Source organism: Lutra lutra, chromosome X, assembly GCF_902655055.1.
Source record: "Lutra lutra chromosome X, mLutLut1.2, whole genome shotgun sequence".
Lineage (NCBI taxonomy): Eukaryota > Metazoa > Chordata > Mammalia > Carnivora > Mustelidae > Lutra > Lutra lutra.
In genome coordinates, this window is record NC_062296.1 from 63,225,902 (window position 1) to 63,244,002 (window position 18,101).

Here is an 18,101-nt window from a genome sequence, read left to right on the forward strand (position 1 = left end):
AGAGAGAGAAAGACAGAGAGCTCTAGAGAGAGCAAGCACGAATGGGGGGGCAGAGGGAGAGGGAGATGCAGTCTCCCCCTTGAGCTGGGAGCCCAATGACGTGGGGCTCCATCCCAGAACCCCAGGATCGTGACCCGAGCCAAAGACAAGATGCTTAACCGACTCAGCCACCCAGGTGTCCCATAGTGTTTTTTGTTTTAATGTGAATTGTATAGCCATGTAACATATGGAAAAATGCACAAATCCTAAGGGCCCAGCTGGCTCAATTTTCACAAAATGAACACACCTTTATAACTGGTTCCCAGCTGGGGAGAGAGAGAATCTGACCAGTGCTCTGGGAATGCCTCGTACCCCTTTCCAGTCGCTACCTCTCCGAAGGTAATTTGTATCCAGACTTCTAACTTCCCAGGTTTCATTTCCTGTTTTTGAAATTTATATGAACTGTGCCTGTATGTATTTTGAATTTACATTAATGGTGTTGGCTTGTACATATCATCTTAGTTCTTACCTTTTTTTTTTCCACTAAGGATGAAGTTTTTCAGATCCGTTCCTGTTACTACATGTACGTGTAATCCATTGCTTTTGATCGCTGTGGGATATGCCAGAATACACCTCCACCATCCTGAACCATGACCCCTGTCCCAGTGACAAACTCCCAGAGTGCCTGGGCATCCCCGCCCTCATAAATAGGACTGGGACAAACACCTCGTGCATCTCCCTCGTGGCTCTCCCTCGTGGACCTGTCTGAGGCGTTCTGTGGGATTCATGTTGTGCAAAAAGGAGTTCACATGGCAGGGCTGACTGCTTCTCCCTAGAAAGGCCAGCCCAGGCTGGCCCTTGACTAGTGCCTGGGAATCAGGATTTGGAGAGGGTTCCCACCATTCCCTATCTGATGAGAATGGCTCACTGTGCCTACACTCTTTACATAAACAGTGGAGATCGTGCTGAACTCTTGCTTTCTTTCTGGGAGGTAAGAATGTTGGTACATGCCAGGCAAAGTGTGCCTACCTGAGCAACCCCCCACCCCCAGCGTGGCCAGTTCGTAACGGGATTCCCTGGTAGACACCCTTTCGCACATGTCATCACTACACATTGCTGGGGGGAGTTAGGCACGTCCTGTGCCTAGAGAAAATGAGTCTTGGAAGCTTATGCCTGGTCTCCCTTGGGCTTGGCCCCATGTACCTTTTCCCTGTGCTGATTGGGCTTCGTGTCCCTTCACTGTGATAAATCTGAGCCACGAAGACAACTATATCCTGTGATCGGTGAGCCCTCCAAGTGAACCAGCCTCTTCTCTCTTCCCGCATCAACTTGGTAAATCATTTGGATTGGGCTTTTCTGTGTCACTGAGTCTCTGACCTTATTCTGCTTTGAATGCCATTCTCTTCATTCATTTGCCTTTCTGATCGCTACTTCAAAACTGGATTCACTGTTCACCTACAGAAATTTCCACCACCTGGAGGAAGTTTCTAGGGAGCCAGGGGGATGCCCGCTCCAAAGTGAAACACCAGTTGGAACCCCTTGTACCACTTAACCGTCAAGAAAAAGGCACGGTGTTTCATGTTGAAACAGTGGAATAAAGTTCCCTTCTTTCCTTCTAGGCTCTCAACTGAGACCCCCTTGTAGTACAGGACAGAGTAACAGGAGAAAAACAAACAGAAGTTTAATAACATGTGTGCCTCCCGTATACATGAGACACCCAGGAAAACTGAGTAACTCCCCAAAATGGCAGAAGCCAGCCCCTTTAATACCACCTCCAATGACAGACAAAAGCTGCTGGGCGTGGGGAGTCAGTTACAGGAGCTGATCCGAAAAAGCACGGTCAACAGGGGTAAGGTTGTTACACAGATTAAAGTCACAGCCATCTCTATAGGTGAGCTTCTAGGGATTCAGTCATCTCCCTCTTCCTGGTACAGCCAGAGAGACACACTTGCGAACGGAGATGTCTCTGACACCTGTAAACCTCTCTTACAAAAGGGTGGCGGCTCCTGAGTTCCCTGAGCGGCACTTGTTGGCAGTTCCTTGAAAATAATCCGCCTATCAGGATTCCTTATGCCAAAAAGACATATTTTGGGGTGGCAAATGATGCCGCCCAAAGTGTCATTTTGGATTCTAGAAGCAACACGCAGCCCATTCTAGGCGAGACAGCCACTCGGAGCGGACCCAGAACAAGAGATAGCTCAGCCGGGGTTAAGGCTCTAGTACCAGCCTCTCCTCTCTGATGTTCTCAAAAGTCCCTCTGGATGGAGATGCTGTACAGAGCACCTGGCAAGCGCAGAGAAGAGACTCACACACAGACCCTCAGGGTTCGAAGCAAGCTTGTGCCCTGATCTGCGGCAGGACGCCTGATCACGGAACATCCTCAAAATTTTGGTTTCACTGCTTACTCTTAGGAAACTTCCCATAGAAAACCACACTCTGTGGCCTCGAGTTTCTTGCACTGAATCTGTGTTTTCTTCAGCTGGGTTTGGAGCCATTTGCCTTGCTCAGTGATCCACCGGTGTTGACTTTGTCTTCGAACTGGTTGTGTGATATTGAGCAAATGAACTCATCGGTTGAAAAGTGAGAGTAAGGGATGCCTGGGTGGCTCAGTTGGTTAAGCGGCTGCCTTCGGCTCGGGTCATGATCCCAGTGTCCTGAGGTCGAGTCCCACATCGGCCTCCTTGCTCAGCAGGGAGCCTGCTTCTCCCTCTGCCTCTGCCTGCCACTCTGTCTGCCTGCGCTCACTCTCTCTGACAAATAAATAAATAAAATCTTAAAAAAGAGAGAGAGAGAGAAAAAGAAAAGTGAGAGTAAAAATAAATAAATAAAAGTTAAAAAAAACAAATAAAAGAATAAAAGTAAAAAAGGAAAAGAAAAGTGAGAGTAATAACACTTCCTCGTGGCGCCGGTTTCAGATAATGTGTGTAAAGGATTTAGCACGGGGGCCCCCAAAACAATAGTGTGTATTAACACGAAGTCGTTAAGAACATAACATAACATAATCGCTTGGTTCCTCAAGCAATTAGACATAAAAAAAAAAAAAGCATAGACTTACCATATGATCCAATAATTCCATTTCAGGATATGTCCCCAAAAGAATTGCAAGCTGGGACTCAAACAGATTTGCACGCCCGTGTTAGTAGCAGCATTGATCACGATGGCCCAAAGGTGGAAACCACGTAAACGTCCAGTGATGGGATGAATGGATACACAAAATATGGCATACGCATCCAATGGAATATTATTCAGCCTTAGAAAGGAAGGAAATTTAAAAATAAATAAATAAATAAATAAAAAAGAAAGGAAGGAAATTCTGACATGTTCTACAATATGGATGAACGTTGAAGACTTTAGGCTAAAGTAAGCCAGACACAAAAGGACAAATATTGTAGGAATCCCCTTGTATCAGGAACCCGGAGCTTACCAGACTCATAGAAAGCAGAAAGTGGTTGCCAGGGGTGGGATGGGAGTGAGAAATGGGGAATTATTGTTTAATGGACACAGATTTTTCAATTTGGGATGGTGAGAAAGTTCTGGAGGTGGGTGGCAGTGATGGTCACTCAACATCGTGAATGTACTTAATGCTACTAAATGGTACATTCGAAAAATGGTTCAAGTGGAAATTTTATGTGATGTATATTTTACCACAAAAGGTATGCAAATAAAATGTAATTAAGATTGCTCTAAATCTAGACTGTGAACTTCCCAAGGCAGTGAGTGCATCTTTGACTACTTTAGTGTCAATTAAAAATATTCATGGAAGCCTGACAACCTTATGTTGCCTGAGATGGAGAGCCTGACCCCACAGAGCTCATGTTCTAGATGAGTCTACCTCTTTCCATAGTGCCTGGTGAAATGTGTCGGACACAGGGTGAGGGTGTGTTGAGTGGTGACAAACATTTGCACAGTATCACCTCTAAAGCAGGCTTTAGGATTTTCTGAGGGCAAGGTCCTTTTCCTGCTTAGCTGTGGTAGCCAGCCTCCAAGATGGCATCCAGTAATCTCCACTTCCTGGTATTTGAGCCTTTGTGTAATCCTCTTGTTGGGTGTGGGTTGGATTAATAAATAGAAGAAGGCAGAAGTGATGATGTGTGATTGGAAGACTAGGTCATAAATGGTAGAGTGGCTCATCTATCAGTATCTGTCTCTTTCTCCCCCTCCGTACGTAACACTGGGGAAGCCTTGTCCAGAGCAGCCCTATGGAGAAGCCAATGTGGCAAGGAACTCGGGGCCCCGGCCACCAGCCACACAAATGAGTTTAGAAGCAGATCCTCTATGTTCAGTCAAGTCTTGGGAGGGTATAGTTTGAGAGGAGCCTTCCCCTCAAGACCCTCTGAGCCAGAACACCCAGATCCCTGACCCTCAGGAATTGCGTGCCATGATAACTGCCCAATTATTTTAAGCCACTGAGTTTTGGAGTCATTTATTATACAGCAACATATAACTAATATCTTCCCCCATCACTGTGCGGTGGTTCACAGTTGAACCCTGCAACTAGACTTTCTGGACTCAAATCCTGGGTAGACCACTTCTAAGCTGTGTGACCTTGAGCATGTAACAATTTTCCTGTGACTCAGCTTCTTCGGTTATAAAATGGGGGATACGACCTCATTAGGTTGGGAGAATTAAATAAATGCGTATGAAGTACTTAGCAAGGCGCCTGGTATATAATTAGCACTCTGTAAATGGCCACTGCTATTGCTGCCATTATTATAGGTGATGGGAGAATGGTACAGAGTCTTGACCTTGCTCTTGACTTCCAGGGAAAGAGGGCAAGGAGTCTTTGCAAGTGCTCCTGAAACAGGCCCTCATGGTTTTTGCCTCGAAGCAGAACAGGATTGGCTTCTGCTTACTGCAGATGGGACCATGCCACCCAGAGTGAGGAGAGGCAGCCCTTAGGGACGGTTCCATGGATGCCAGGTTCGTGGGCATGTCCAGTCCTTGGGTGAAGCAGGCACCATTCAGAACATGTGTTCCCCAGGCTTTAGACATCCCTGCTCTGGAAAATGAAGTCAGAGAACGCTTTAGACCGGTTGGACCATGACTACAACGAGAAATGCTGGGATTTCTAGGTTCCAGGATTTAGTCGCTGTCATTTTCCCTTTTCCCAAAGCAAAAACATTTGATTCCAATTTATTGAGAGGCCCCAAATAAGCTTTTTCCCTCAGTTGGAAGGTATGATGTAGCGTGTCCACTAAAGGAGAGAAAGGGTGGGAAAATGTAAACAGGAAATGTCTACCATTGAAGCGGATTGAGGGAGGGGGGGTTGGGGAGGAGGGGGTCCCTGGGGGATGGGCATTATTGATGAAATGAGCACTGGCTGGTCTATACAACAGATGAATCACTAAATTCGACCTCTGAAACTAATAAAAAAAAATTGAATTACTAAGTGAAGGAAGCCAGTCTGAGAAGGCTACATTCGGCATGAGTCCAACTCTATGACATTCTGGAAAAGACGAAACTATGGAGACAGTGAAAGGATCGGCGGTTGCCAGAGCTTAGCGGGGAGGGAAAAATAGGCAGAGCGCAGAGGAGGTTTTGGGCACCGCAGTTAGTCCATGTGATATTATAATGTTGGGTACATGCCGTTTTGTCAGGGAGCCCTGTGGCTCAACTATAGGCCCCAACAATTAAACCAGAAATAGACAAGCCGCTTAACTCAGGCTCTAACTAAAACCCATTGTGCTTATTTCTTATCGCACTTTCTTGAGGCATTGACGAAGATGTTTTGCAATGACTGGAACATTCCAACCACCAGACCAGAAAAGTCCTGATACCAACGGAATGCCTAGAAGGCCACACCCCACACATCCCCTTCCTGGCCCAGAATCATGGGCTGAGCACTGGCCGACCCCCACGCGGGATCACGTGCTCCCTGCCCGCTGTCTCTCAAACTTATCCCCCAGACCTCTCTTTATAAAACGAGGTTTCCATCTTGCAGGTGGGGAGGTCACTTGAGCCTGTCTCCAGCCCCCAGTTGCCAGCAACCAAAATAAATCTCTCCCTTTCTCTCTTCCAAACTCCCTCATCTCTGGAGTTACTGATTTCTCTTGTGGCGAGTTTATCTGAGTTTGGCAGTGGCGTTGGCAAACTTAACCAGGAGCTGGGCTTTCGACTTGTCCAGCCCCCAATCTCCCCGGGATTGGATCCACTGGATCCCCATGTCCGGGTCCCAGCTCAGTGGGGAGCCTGCTTCTCCCTCTCCCTCTGCCTGCTGCTCCTCCTTCTTGTGCTCTCTCTCTCCCTCTGTCAAATAAATAAATAAAATCTTTAAAAAATATATGTTTTTAAAGTAAAATGGGAAAGGAAGCTTTGATTGGAAGGCGTATTATTTAGAAGCCCACTGAGTCCAAGCAACAGAAATTTCGAGCTCACTGAATTTCAGAAGGTTGTAATTCACAGGTGCCTGGTGAACCAGAAGACAGGGATTATTGTTACCAAAGACGGTGTGTGTTTGCGGGGTAGGGGGTTGTGCTGCTGCAGTGGGCCTCAGAAGGCAGCAGGGAGCATACGCAGAATTCCTGCAGCCTGCCTCTCTCAGTGCTAGCTGCATTTTATGCTCGGTCTCCCACTTCCTCCCTTGCCCTCTCTCCCTCCTTCCGTTGGCCTTTTCTTCTCGAAGGCTGCTCTCTCCCACAGCTCCCCTGTTTACACCCATGGCCTCTGGCTCTGCATAGACACTTTCTCCCTCCCAATCTTAAACCCCTGGATGAGGGGACAACGGTAGGCTTGTATTCCTGCCCCCCAGCACCCTGGCCACGGTGGATGGGGGTGGGGGCCTGGGAACCCTGGCACTGTCAGAAAGTGAATGGGGAGGCCAGGGTGGTACTAGGAGGTGGTACGAAGGACTGGTCGCTTTCAGCTGGGCCTGATTCTGCGACATGTGACAATCGTCCCCTTAGGAGCAGGAACATTACGTGAGCTGCCGGCAGAACTCTGCCCCACTTTCCCTGCTTGCTGCTGGTGCCCGCTTTCCCCTTTGATTTAAGGCCTTGCGGGGCTTTGATTTGGAGCGTGGCATTGGAGGAATTCTTTACCGCCAAATAGCCTTAATTCTTCCTTCTTACATAACCAAGTGGCAACCAAAAGGATGTTTGGATTCTGCTTGTGTTTGCATTTTTTTCCCCCGGTGCAGGAGTTTATTTATTAATTAGTGAGCAAAATAAATAAATAAGTAAATAGAAAGGAAGTAATAAAATAGCCTTGTTTATGTTCTGGTCCGCGTGCTGTGGGCTCATTGGTCTGCAGCCTGGCGTGGGGAAGCGGATCGCTGGGTCCCGGGGGAGGCTCCCCCCCGACCCCGCCCCGATCATCCGCTGCGGATGCGACCGGCCAATGCAATTACTCTCCCTCCTTCACCGCTGCCTACCTCCCCTCCACCCCGCACCCCGTTTCTCCCGCCTCCTTCCCTTCCTCCCTCCCCCATCGCGCCGCGGGGTCTGGGCGCCCTTGCAAGGAAAGAGGACTTTCTGGGACCGTGGCTTCGAGGCCCGAGAGCCCGCATCTGTCAACGTTATTCGGAAGCGGGACGGGATCCAAAAGGCGGTGGAAAGTTGGGTTCCAGACGGCCTCGTGGGGGCGCTCACGGCCGGGCCCCAGCCGGGCCCTCCACCTCCCCGGCCGACCCGCGCCTCGCTGGGGACAGCACTGGTCCCGTCCCCGGCCCTCGACGCCGCGCCCCGTCACCCCTTCACTTCGGGGCTGCGCGCGCGTGTACAGCCGTCGAGGGTCGCCCGGAGAGTGTGACTCAGAGAGGCAGCGTTTCCCCGCTCCCCAAAGCCGGGGAGTCCCAGGGCGACTGGTAGCCCAGAGCGGCGTGCCCGCCACCCGTCCCCTCGGAAGGATTCGGGAGGGGATGGGAGGACTGCCGCATCGGTCTAAGAAAAGCTTTTGGCTCCTCCCCGGATGGTTTGGAGCGGTTCGTAATTCAGGGTGGCCCGCCTTTTCCGGCCCCTCCCAGCACCCTCACCCCCACCCCGAGGACCCGGCGCGCGCCAACGGGCAGGCGGGCCCGGCAAAGTCACACCCGAGCCAGACCCTGGGCAGGAGGGCGGGCTGGAGAGCTGAGCGGGCGGGCCGAGAGGCGGGCCTCTCATCGGCTCCTCCCACTCGGGGAAGGATGCGGGGGGCAGCGGGCAGGGGCGCCTGCCCTGTTGGAGCCCCGCCCTGCTGGAGCGCCTGCCTTGTTGGAGCCCTGTTGGGGACGCCAGCTGCCTTCCGCGAGGTTGTTGGATATGGGGTCAGACCAGGCTCCTCCTCATCCTTGTTCACCTCATGAGACACCCAAAAAATCTATATTATATAATATCCCGATGACTTTCAGGGGTGAACTGGAGAGTATTTGGAGAGTCGAAATGGGGCCTGGTGGGGGAAAAAAATGATTTCATTGTGTGATTATGTAATCATGTAAAGAAAATGAAATGTAAACTGTTATAAATGGTGTTAAATGTCCAGTGTGCATATACAGTTTCCTAATACAGTCGACACAGCTCTCCTCCTCCATTTTCTCCTTTATACTTGGGAAAATTTTTCACACATATAAAAAAAAAAAAAAGATGAGTCTGTAATAAATCCTCAGCTTCAACAACAGTTATCAAGGTAGGGTCAGTTTTGTTTCATTTCTCTCCCTACCCACTTACCCCTTCTGTTCTTATAATTTCTTTTTTTTTTTTTTAAGATTTATTTATGTATTTAGGGGCGCCTGGGTGGCTCAGTGGGTTAAAGCCTTTGCTTTCGGCTCAGGTCATGATCCCAGAGTCCTGGGATCGAGTCCCACATTGGGCTCTCTGCTCAGCGGGGAGCCTGCTTCCCCCTCTCTTTCTGCCTGCCTCTCTGCCTACTTGTGATCTCTCTCTGTCAATTAAATAAATAAATAAAAATCTTTTAAAAAAAAAGAAAAGAAAGATTTATTTATGTATTTCGAGAGAGAGCAGGGGGAGGGGCCTAAGGAGAGGGAGAGAGGGGAATCCAAGCGGATTCCAGGCTGAATGCGGAGCCAGAGGCGGGGTTCGATTCCACCACCCTGAGATCATGGCCTGAGCCAAAATCAAGAGTCGGAGGTTTAATAGACTAAGCCACCCAGGCGCTCCTATCCTTTCATTTTTTTAATGATGAATTGAGCTTGTGTTTTAGTTAGCTTTTGCCGTGTAACAACGAGCCAACCCAAGTGTGCTGGTGATAGTCCATGCTTTGTCATGATTGTGCTGGTTTGGCCGGACACTTCCTCTGAGGGTCCCGACTGGACTCATTCAAGAGGGAGGGTCAGCTAGGCTAGAAGATCCAAGATGGCTGCACTTGCATGTCTGGCTGTGGACTAGGACACCTCAGGTCTCCTCTCCTCCATGGCTTCTCATGTTCTAGTAGGCTAAATGGACTCTTACATGGCAACCCAAACCTTCCACGGGAATCAAGGCAGAAGCCTCAAAGCTTCCTGACTTAACTGCGGGCGTCCCGTCACTTCCACCTCTTTCTATTGGCTGAAGCAGGTTACAAGGCCAGCCCAGAGTCTCGGGTGGGTGAAGAAACAGCAGGCCCCTGGATGGGAGGAAGATGTGGAGGACCTACTGAGCAGTGCAAAGCAGCATGGGAGGGACTGGTGGCCTTTAATCAGTCTACCGCAGTTTGCTTTCATCAATGTAACTTTTTATATGAGGTTTAATGCTCGAAGCAGCCACACGTAATCCCTGATCTAGACTTTTGGGTGATTAACACTTGAAAGCTTGATGGTCACCATCAAGGAGAAACTTTGTTAGCATAGGTAAGCAATTAACATTTTTTTTAATCATCCGTTCAAAATTGTGCAACAGTTGGAATTCTATTTAGAGAATCTGGCAGCTCTTCCTTTAGTGGACAAATGAAATGTTGACATTTCTTATTATGATCCAAATGGATTTTGAAGTCAAATGTTCTTCCTATTAGGCATTTAAAGATGGTCTCATTGGCGGAAGGCACGTGCATAGAGAGCAGCCAACCTGTGGTTGGCGTGGGCACCATGACATGGTACACCAGCCACAGAAGGATGGAGCTATCCGGCACATGGAGAGATGGTGTTTCTGGGCACGCTGAAGGGAGCCCTCTACCAGCCTCATACCGCACTACCAGAACTGTGTCCGTGCTCACCTCTGGTGGGGCAAGAACGGCCATGACCATGAACTTCAAGTGAGAGTCTCCAATTAGTCTTCAAGCAAGCCAAAGGAAGAGCTTTTCAAAGTTTGTGGTTACTTTTAGCAGAAACATCACAGTACTGAAGATTCTTCTTTCGATGAAGGATGGTGGATTTTGCTTTAACTTTCCTGTCCTTAACACCCACTTCGATGTTACCTGACGTGATGGGGACGTTTTCACACACTTGTACCAAATCTCTCTGCCAGTGAGGCACATCCTTGGAAGTAACGCTCGATGCTACATCAGACATCACGACGGCACACAGAATTCATATATAACAGCCATCTCTTGGTCCACCAAATTTCTCCTGACCCCCTGTATTCCCTACATTGAACTTAACAGTCCTCTGCTGGTGTGGAACACAAGGCAATGGGCCTCAACCGCCAACAGTGTCCCATACGTCTCCAATTCACCAGTCAAATGACGTTTCACAAATGTCGTTTTTCCAGCATCATCATCACCAACCAATACGAGTTTGAACTGAACTTGTGATTCTCCTTGGTCAGCTTCCAGAAGCATCCCAGTGCCCCATCTGACTGAGGGTGTTACGACCATTGTTTTTGTATCTAGTATTAACATGATAGTGTTCTCCATCTTGTAAAACTAGGCCAACAGTCTACAAGACCATCCTCACTTCTCACACCAACTGCAGAGTTCAGGGGTCCCCAAGACCACCTTCAGGTTTGATTATTTACTAGGAAGACTCACAGAACTCACTGAAAGTTGTTATACTCACAGTTTTAGTATATTACAGCAAGAGGATACGGATTCAAATAAGTTAAGGGAAGAGATATGGGAACAGTCCAGAAAGGTCCAAGCACAGAGCTTCCAATTGTCATCTCCTGGTGACATTATGGACAGCATTAACTCCTCCCAGAAACTATGTATGACAATACATAGGAGTATCACAACCAGGGAAGCTCACCTGAGCCTCGGTGTCCAGGGTGTCACATACACATGCTTGATTCCCACCCCCTCACCCCCGGGGACAGAGCTGAGACTGTGTGACCCAAAATCCCCACCGTAAATCACATCATTACACTCGCTGGTGTGGTCCAAGGCCCCCTTGGAACCAAAGACACTCTTACCAGACAAGACATTCATCCCACAGGCTGAGATCACCTCCCAGGAGCTGAAGGCAAAGGCTACCCCTTTCTCTGAGCAAGGTTCATTCCTCACTCTACACCCATCGTTCTGCTTTTCCTCTCCCTTTCTTCACATCTCTTTTCTCTTCCACCTCACCTGTCCTATGCTGGGGGTTTTACACTGTTACCATAGGGGGTTTGAAGGTCAATGAAAAGGAGAGGCATCTTAGCAGCTCCCTCCCTGGGGATCTCCACCCCTTTGTGCCCAGGGCGCCGGGGCGGCGGAGGCCAGCCACATTGCTGCCCGCTAGCTGAGCTCAGGGAGAAGGCACATGGATGTGGAAAGTGCAGTTGGTCTGGGCCTCTAGAGGGGCTCTTGACTCCCCCACAACCCAGCCAGCTGGGGTCTGTCAGAAGCATCATGCCTGCTCCTTGGAGTGTGAGAGAACAGACACAAAAGGGACAGACTGGGGGGGCGCCTGGGGGGCTCAGTCGGTTAAGTGTCTGCCTTCAGCTCAGGTCATGATCCCAGGGTTCTGGGATCGAGCCCCGCGTGGGGCTCCCTGCTCAGCTGGGGAGACCTGCTTCCCCCTCTGCCTGTTGCTCCCTCCCTCGCTGTCTCTCTCTCTCTGCCAAATAAATGAATAAAATCTTTTTAAAATGGGGGAGGACAGAGAAAGGGACCTGAGCAAATCTGTGCTAAGTTGCCTGGGGCACTGACCACCATTCCCAAGTCCAAGTTGAAACCTGAGCTTCAGGCAGAATAAGATCTTCCACCACCACAGCCTAGGAGACCAGGCATCTTGGAGATTACATGGACACGTCACTCTGGGAAAGATGGCCTCACCTGCATGTGCCACGGAAGTAGATGAACCCTGTCCATCTTCCCATTCTAAGAGTAGGTGAAAGATTGTTTTCCAAAATGGCCACAACAATAAAAAAAAAAAGCCACAATTCCAGTTGAAGGAAGTATCTAGAATAGTTGAACTCATAGAAACAGACAGTAAACTAGAGGTACCAGGGGCTGAGGAAGGGGAAAAGGAGCAGTCACTGAGCAGAGTTTGAGTTTGGGATGACTCAAACGACCCCTAAAGCTCGTGAGAATGTGGAGAATGTGGAGCAATAGAAATGCTCATTCATTGCTGGTGGGAATGCAAAATGGTACAGCTACTTTGGAAAGTAGTTTGACAGTTTCTTATGAAAGTGAACATAGGCAGGGGGCCTGGCTGGCTCAATGGTGGAGTGTACGACTCTCCATCCTGGGGTCGTGAGTTCGAGCTGCACATTGGGTATAGAGATTACTTTTAAACATGTTTTTCTTTAAGATTTTATTTATTTGACAGAGAGAGAGAGAGAGTACAAGTAGAGGGAGCAGCAGGCAAGGGAGAGGGAGAAACAGTTTCCCCGAGCGGCAGGGAGCGGGAAGCAGGGCTCGATTCCAAGACCTTAGAATCATGACCTGAGCTAAAGGCAGACACTTAACCGAATGAGCCACCCAAGTGCCCCGACTTGTAAAAAAATGTTAAGAAAAAAAAAAAACCACAAAACATAGGCTTACCATATATTCCAGCAAATGTGTTCCTCGGTATTTACCCAAAGGTGTTGAAAGCTTATGTCCACACAAAAATCTGCACACAGATGTTTTATGGCAGTTTGTTCATAATTGCCAAAACTTGGAGGCAAGCGAGATGTTTTCCTTAGGTGAGTGGATAAACAGTGATACATCCACAACAGTAAAACATGATTCAGCACTAAAAAGAAACGAGCTGTCAAGCCATGTAAAGACATGGAGGAAACTTATTATGCATGTTCCTGAGTGAAAGAAGGCAATCTGAAAAGGCTACGTACTGTATACTTCCAACTATATGACATTCTGGAAAAAGCAAAACTATGGAGACTGTGAAAAGATGGCGGTTGCAGGAGGCTGGGGGAGAGGGAGGGATTAACAGGCAGAACATAGGATTTTTTTGAGGCAGTGGAAGGAAATGGTCCTACACTAACTGTAAAAGTGCTAAATGAATAACAGATAGCATTTTTTTAAAGTCTATTTTTTAAAAGTTCTGGAAATGGATGGTGGTGATGGTTGCACAATGTGAATGTATTTCATGCCACTGAACACATACCTAAAAATGGGTAAAAGGGCAATTTTTATTTTTATTTTTTTTTAAAGATTTTATTTATTTATTTGACAGAGAGAAATCCCAAGTAGGCAGAGAGGCAGGCAGAGAGAGAGGAGGAAGCAGGCTCCCTGCTGAGCAGAAAGCCCGATGTGGGGCTCGAACCCAGGACCTGGGATCATGACCTGAGCCGAAGGCAGCGGCTTAACCCACTGAGCCACCCAGGCGCCCCAAAAGGGCAATTTTTTAAAAAGATTTTATTTGTTTATTTGACAGGCAAAGATCGCAAGTAGGCAGAGAGGCAGGCAGAGAGAGAGGAGGGGAAGCAGGAAGCAGGCTCCCCCACTGAGCAGAGAGCCGGATGTGGGGCTCGATCCCAGGACCCTGAGATCATGACCTGAGCTGAAGGCAGCAGCTTAACCCACTGAGCCACCCAGGCGCCCCAAAAGGGCAATTTTGATGTTATGTATATATTACCACAATACCAAAAAAAAATTTTTTTAAGTAAGCGCCATGCCCAGCGTGGGGCTTGAACTCACAATCCCGAGATGAAGAGTTGCACGCTCTACTGACTGAGCCAGCCAGGCGCCCCGCCATATAAAATATTTAAGGAAAACATATAATCACAATTATTACCCTCCCTCTACCTGTACCCTCCTCAATGCAGAGCAGCTGCTCCCATCAAGAAGTATAGTCCTGGAACTTGGTCTTGGGACGTGCTCTGACCAATCCGAATACCAAACATCATACACGGTCCAGATCTCTCCAGAAGCCTTGGGCGTTTTTGCTGTTTCTGTTTGCTCTCCTGCAACCCAGCCAGCTCCCTATGAACAGACCCAGGCTCTCCTGCTGGGGGATGCTGAGACCCTGTGCGAGAAAGACAATCTGACCAGCTGAAGCCATCCCACACCAGTCTGCCCCAGCCACCCTGGGGTGGAGACTGTAGATGTGGGCATGAACCACAGACATCAGTGAAGCTAAGCCCAGATTGCCAGTCCACAGACTCAAGAGCTAAATAGAGAGCTGGCTGGGGCTCCTGGGTGGCTCAGTCAGTGAGGCATCTGACTCTTGATTTTGGCTCAGGTCGTGATCTCAGAGTCCTGGGATCAAGCCCCCTGCACCCGGCTCCGTGTTCCGTGAGGAGTCTGCTTAAGATTCTCGTGCTCTTTCTGCCCCTCCCCACTCGCTTGTGCACTCTATCGCTCTCTCTCTTTAAAAAAAAAAAAAATTGTGTCTTAAGGCACTAAGCTTGGTGGTGGATTGTTTTGTAGCAAAAGCTAACTGTCTCAGTGTACGGTGTTGGAGGTAAATAAGGACTTTCCTGGTGAGGAGCCCAATCCTCTCGGATGTTGGTTTCCCTTCAGATGGAGTGTTTGAGGGACATGGCCTGCTAAGGGTTCTGGGAACACTTTTGGAAATAGCTGTTACCTTTGTTGACGCTGAAGAAGCCTAGAACTTCTTGTAGGTCAAGGTTCAAGCCTTGTGGGTTCTTGGATTTCAGAATCCAATATGAAAGAAAGTGGGTGAGTCAGAGAGGACCTAGCTGAGAACTTCCGGCAAGATGGCAGTGGGCGTGAGGATAGGAAGGGGTGGGGGCCCAAGCTGGCCCTCCCAGGAAGCAGGCCCACCTGCTCTCCTTTGAGTCTCCAGCATACCATGCGGGCCCCCCAGCAGCAAGGCCCCTAGGCAGGCTGGTGGGCCCACTCTGCTTCCCCTGGTGGGAGGCTCAGATGGGCCAAGATTAATGCTAAATGTGGAGATTCTTACTCAGAGCTGGGTTTCACACCTTCTGGCATTCAATACTAGCCTAGTTTTTAATAAAAACAACACTATTTTGGTGCCGTAAACCTATTTTTCACCATCTGGCATACCCTTATGCCTCTTATGTTTTTCCTTCTAGTGCCGCCTGACAGGAAAAAACCATCATGGGATGAGAAGCTCCCTACCAAGGAGGATATTACCGGACATTCCAGTGGACAAGGTACTTCTCTGCAGGTTACAGCTGCTTTACTCCAAGCAGCAGACTTTTAAGAAACCTCTTTCTACAGATGTCAATAGAACAAAAGAAGTTTGGCTCGTGAAATATTAGATAAAAAATAAGTTTGATTTTCTTTTCATAACAGATGATGCAATCTAAAAATACGCAAGAGGCTAACGAGGAAGGAAAAAAACCCCACTCCTTCTGTTTGAGGGGAATGGAGAAATAATGGCCCAAAGCTGTCCTTGGCAATTCCTTTGGGGGTGACATTAAAGGAATGGAAGGCACTGGTGAAACCAATGGGAACATTAGCTTTCAAAAAAAAGGTTTTTATTTTTCAACAATCTCTACACCTAGCGTGGAGCTTGAACTCACAACCCCGAAATCAAGAGTTCCATGCTCTACCGACTGAAGCCAGCCAGGCGCCCCAGGAAAATTAGCTTTGTTAGTAAAATTAGCTTAATGAGTAAAAATAGTTCTCATCAGATCTAGCTTTTAACAAACCAATGGGCATTTTATGATTCTACGTATTTTCTGGAGCAGAAGTCTGATGTCAGACTTACGTTCCCCAGCGCCCGTATAGCTATAAGAACTCTCCAAAGCACACGAATGTCTCTAGGGAAGGGGTCTTGTGCCTCTCTTTTTTTTTTTTTTTTAAGATTTTATTTATTTATTTGACAGACAGAGATCACGAGTAGGCAGAGAGGCAGGCAGAGAGAGAGGAGGAAGCAGGCTCCCCACTGAGCAGAGAGCCCGATGCGGGGCTAGATCCCAGGACCCTGGGATCATGACCTGAGCCGAAAGCAGAGGCCTTAACCCATCGAGCCACCCAGGCGCCCCTATACATAGCATTTTTAAAAAGATTTTATTTATTTGTTTGAGAGAGCGACAGATAGTGACAGAGATAGTAAGAGAGAATACAAGCAGGGATGCAGGCTCCCCACTGAGCAGGGAGCCTGATGCGGGCTCAATCCCAGGACCCTGGGATCATGATCTGAGCAGAAGGCAGATGCTTAACCAACTGAGCCGCCCAGGCACCCTACATAGCAATTTTATTTTATTTTATTTATTTGTTTGACAGAGAGAGAGATAAAATAAGTAGGCAGAGAGGCAGGCAGAGACAGAGGAGGAAGCAGCTCCCTGCTGAGCAGAGAGCCCGATGTGGGAATCAATCCCAGAACCCTGGGATCATGACCTGAGCTGAAGGCAGAGGCTTAACCCACTGAGCCACCCAGGCACCCCCTACATAGCAATTTTTTAAAAAGTAATCTCCACACCCAACGTGGGGCTGGAACTCACGACCCTGAGATCAAGAGTCACATGCTCTACTGGCTGAGCCAGCCAGGCGCCTAACAAATAGCATTTTTTAAAATTTATTTTTATTTTTTGTTTAAAGATTTTATTTACTTATTTGACAGACAGAGATCACAAGCAGGCAGAGGCAGGCAGAGAGAGAGGAGGAAGCAGGCTCCCCGCTGCGCGAAGAGCCTGATGCTGAGCTCGATGTGGAGCTCCATCCCAGGACCCTGGGATCATGACCTGAGCTGACGCCAGAGGCTTTAACCCACTGAGCCACCCAGGCACCCCAACAAATAGCATTTTAAAGCCTGAGAAACACCTCAAATTTCACATGAATCAGAAAACTGACATAAAGTTTTGTTAACTGCCTGACAACCCTCTACAAGCTTTTCTGCTATAATTTTTGGCTGCAGACTCTTTGAGCACCTTTTTGTATGACAATAATTTTGTAATATCATTTTCTAGCAAGAGGATAGGAAGATAACTTACTCTGTTTTTCTTCTGGAGTAGTTGATGGAAATTTGATTTTCATTACTGGTAGTTTAGAAAACTTTCGGCTTCTCAATTTGTTATTAGTAATGCTGTATACATTTGGGGGACTGCTGTCAAATATGGGGAAACCTCTATCATGTTTCTTTTATATAAAAGCTGTGCATTTTCAGGGCATATCAAGGATTCAAGTTCAGGGACCAGTATTAAATACCCTGAATTGACAATACTCATCAGCCAACTTGACCTCAATGCCTTGTCGAGGTGTTACAAGATTTCTGTTATCTTTGTCAATGTCAGTATTTTGGTCAAATGAGCAAGAAATTTAAATATTTTCCCATTGTGTTCATATATTTCACTTCTTTTCATTAAGTAGATGATTAAACAAACCAAGAACCCGTACATTACCTCTATTCAAAATTTATCCCTTCCTCCTTTGGTATGATTTGAAAAACATTTTGTTACAGTTTATTTTTCCATGTCAGAATCGTTTCGATTGGTTACATATGGACATACCTGAAAAATAATTTCATTTTCCAGGGAGTTTGCAATTATATTCACTGCATTATTTTTTAAATTTTTTATTTTCTTTTTCTTTCTTTTTTTTAAGAAGATTTTATTTATTTATTTGACAGAGAGCGATCACAAGTGGAGGGGGGGGGGAGCAGGCTCCCTGCTGAGCAGAGAGACTGATGTGGGCCTCGATTCCAGGACCCTGAGATCATGACCTGAGCTGAAGGCAGAGGTTTAACCCACTGAGCCACCATGGCACCCTATTCACTGCATTATTGATGATATCTTGGGAGGACAAATTTCCGTTTTGCTCTGCTCACAAGTTTAGGCGTTTGGTGATTGGAAGAATTTCCCATAGACCAGCTTCCGGCTCTGCACATTTCAAACCTCATTTCTCCTCCTCCCACGCCCCAGCTGCTGTAGTGCTCTGGTGTCATGATGCCAGGTGGGCAGTGGGATTATTCCCGGAAGTCATTC

General features: G+C 47.8%; 1 pseudogene; it reads right to left on the minus strand.

Moving 5' to 3' along the window:
• Window positions 1-9,768: 9,768 nt before the first annotated feature.
• LOC125091510 (GTP-binding nuclear protein Ran-like) lies at window positions 9,769-10,662 on the minus strand (annotated as a pseudogene).
• Between the last annotated feature and the right edge of the window lie 7,439 nt (window positions 10,663-18,101).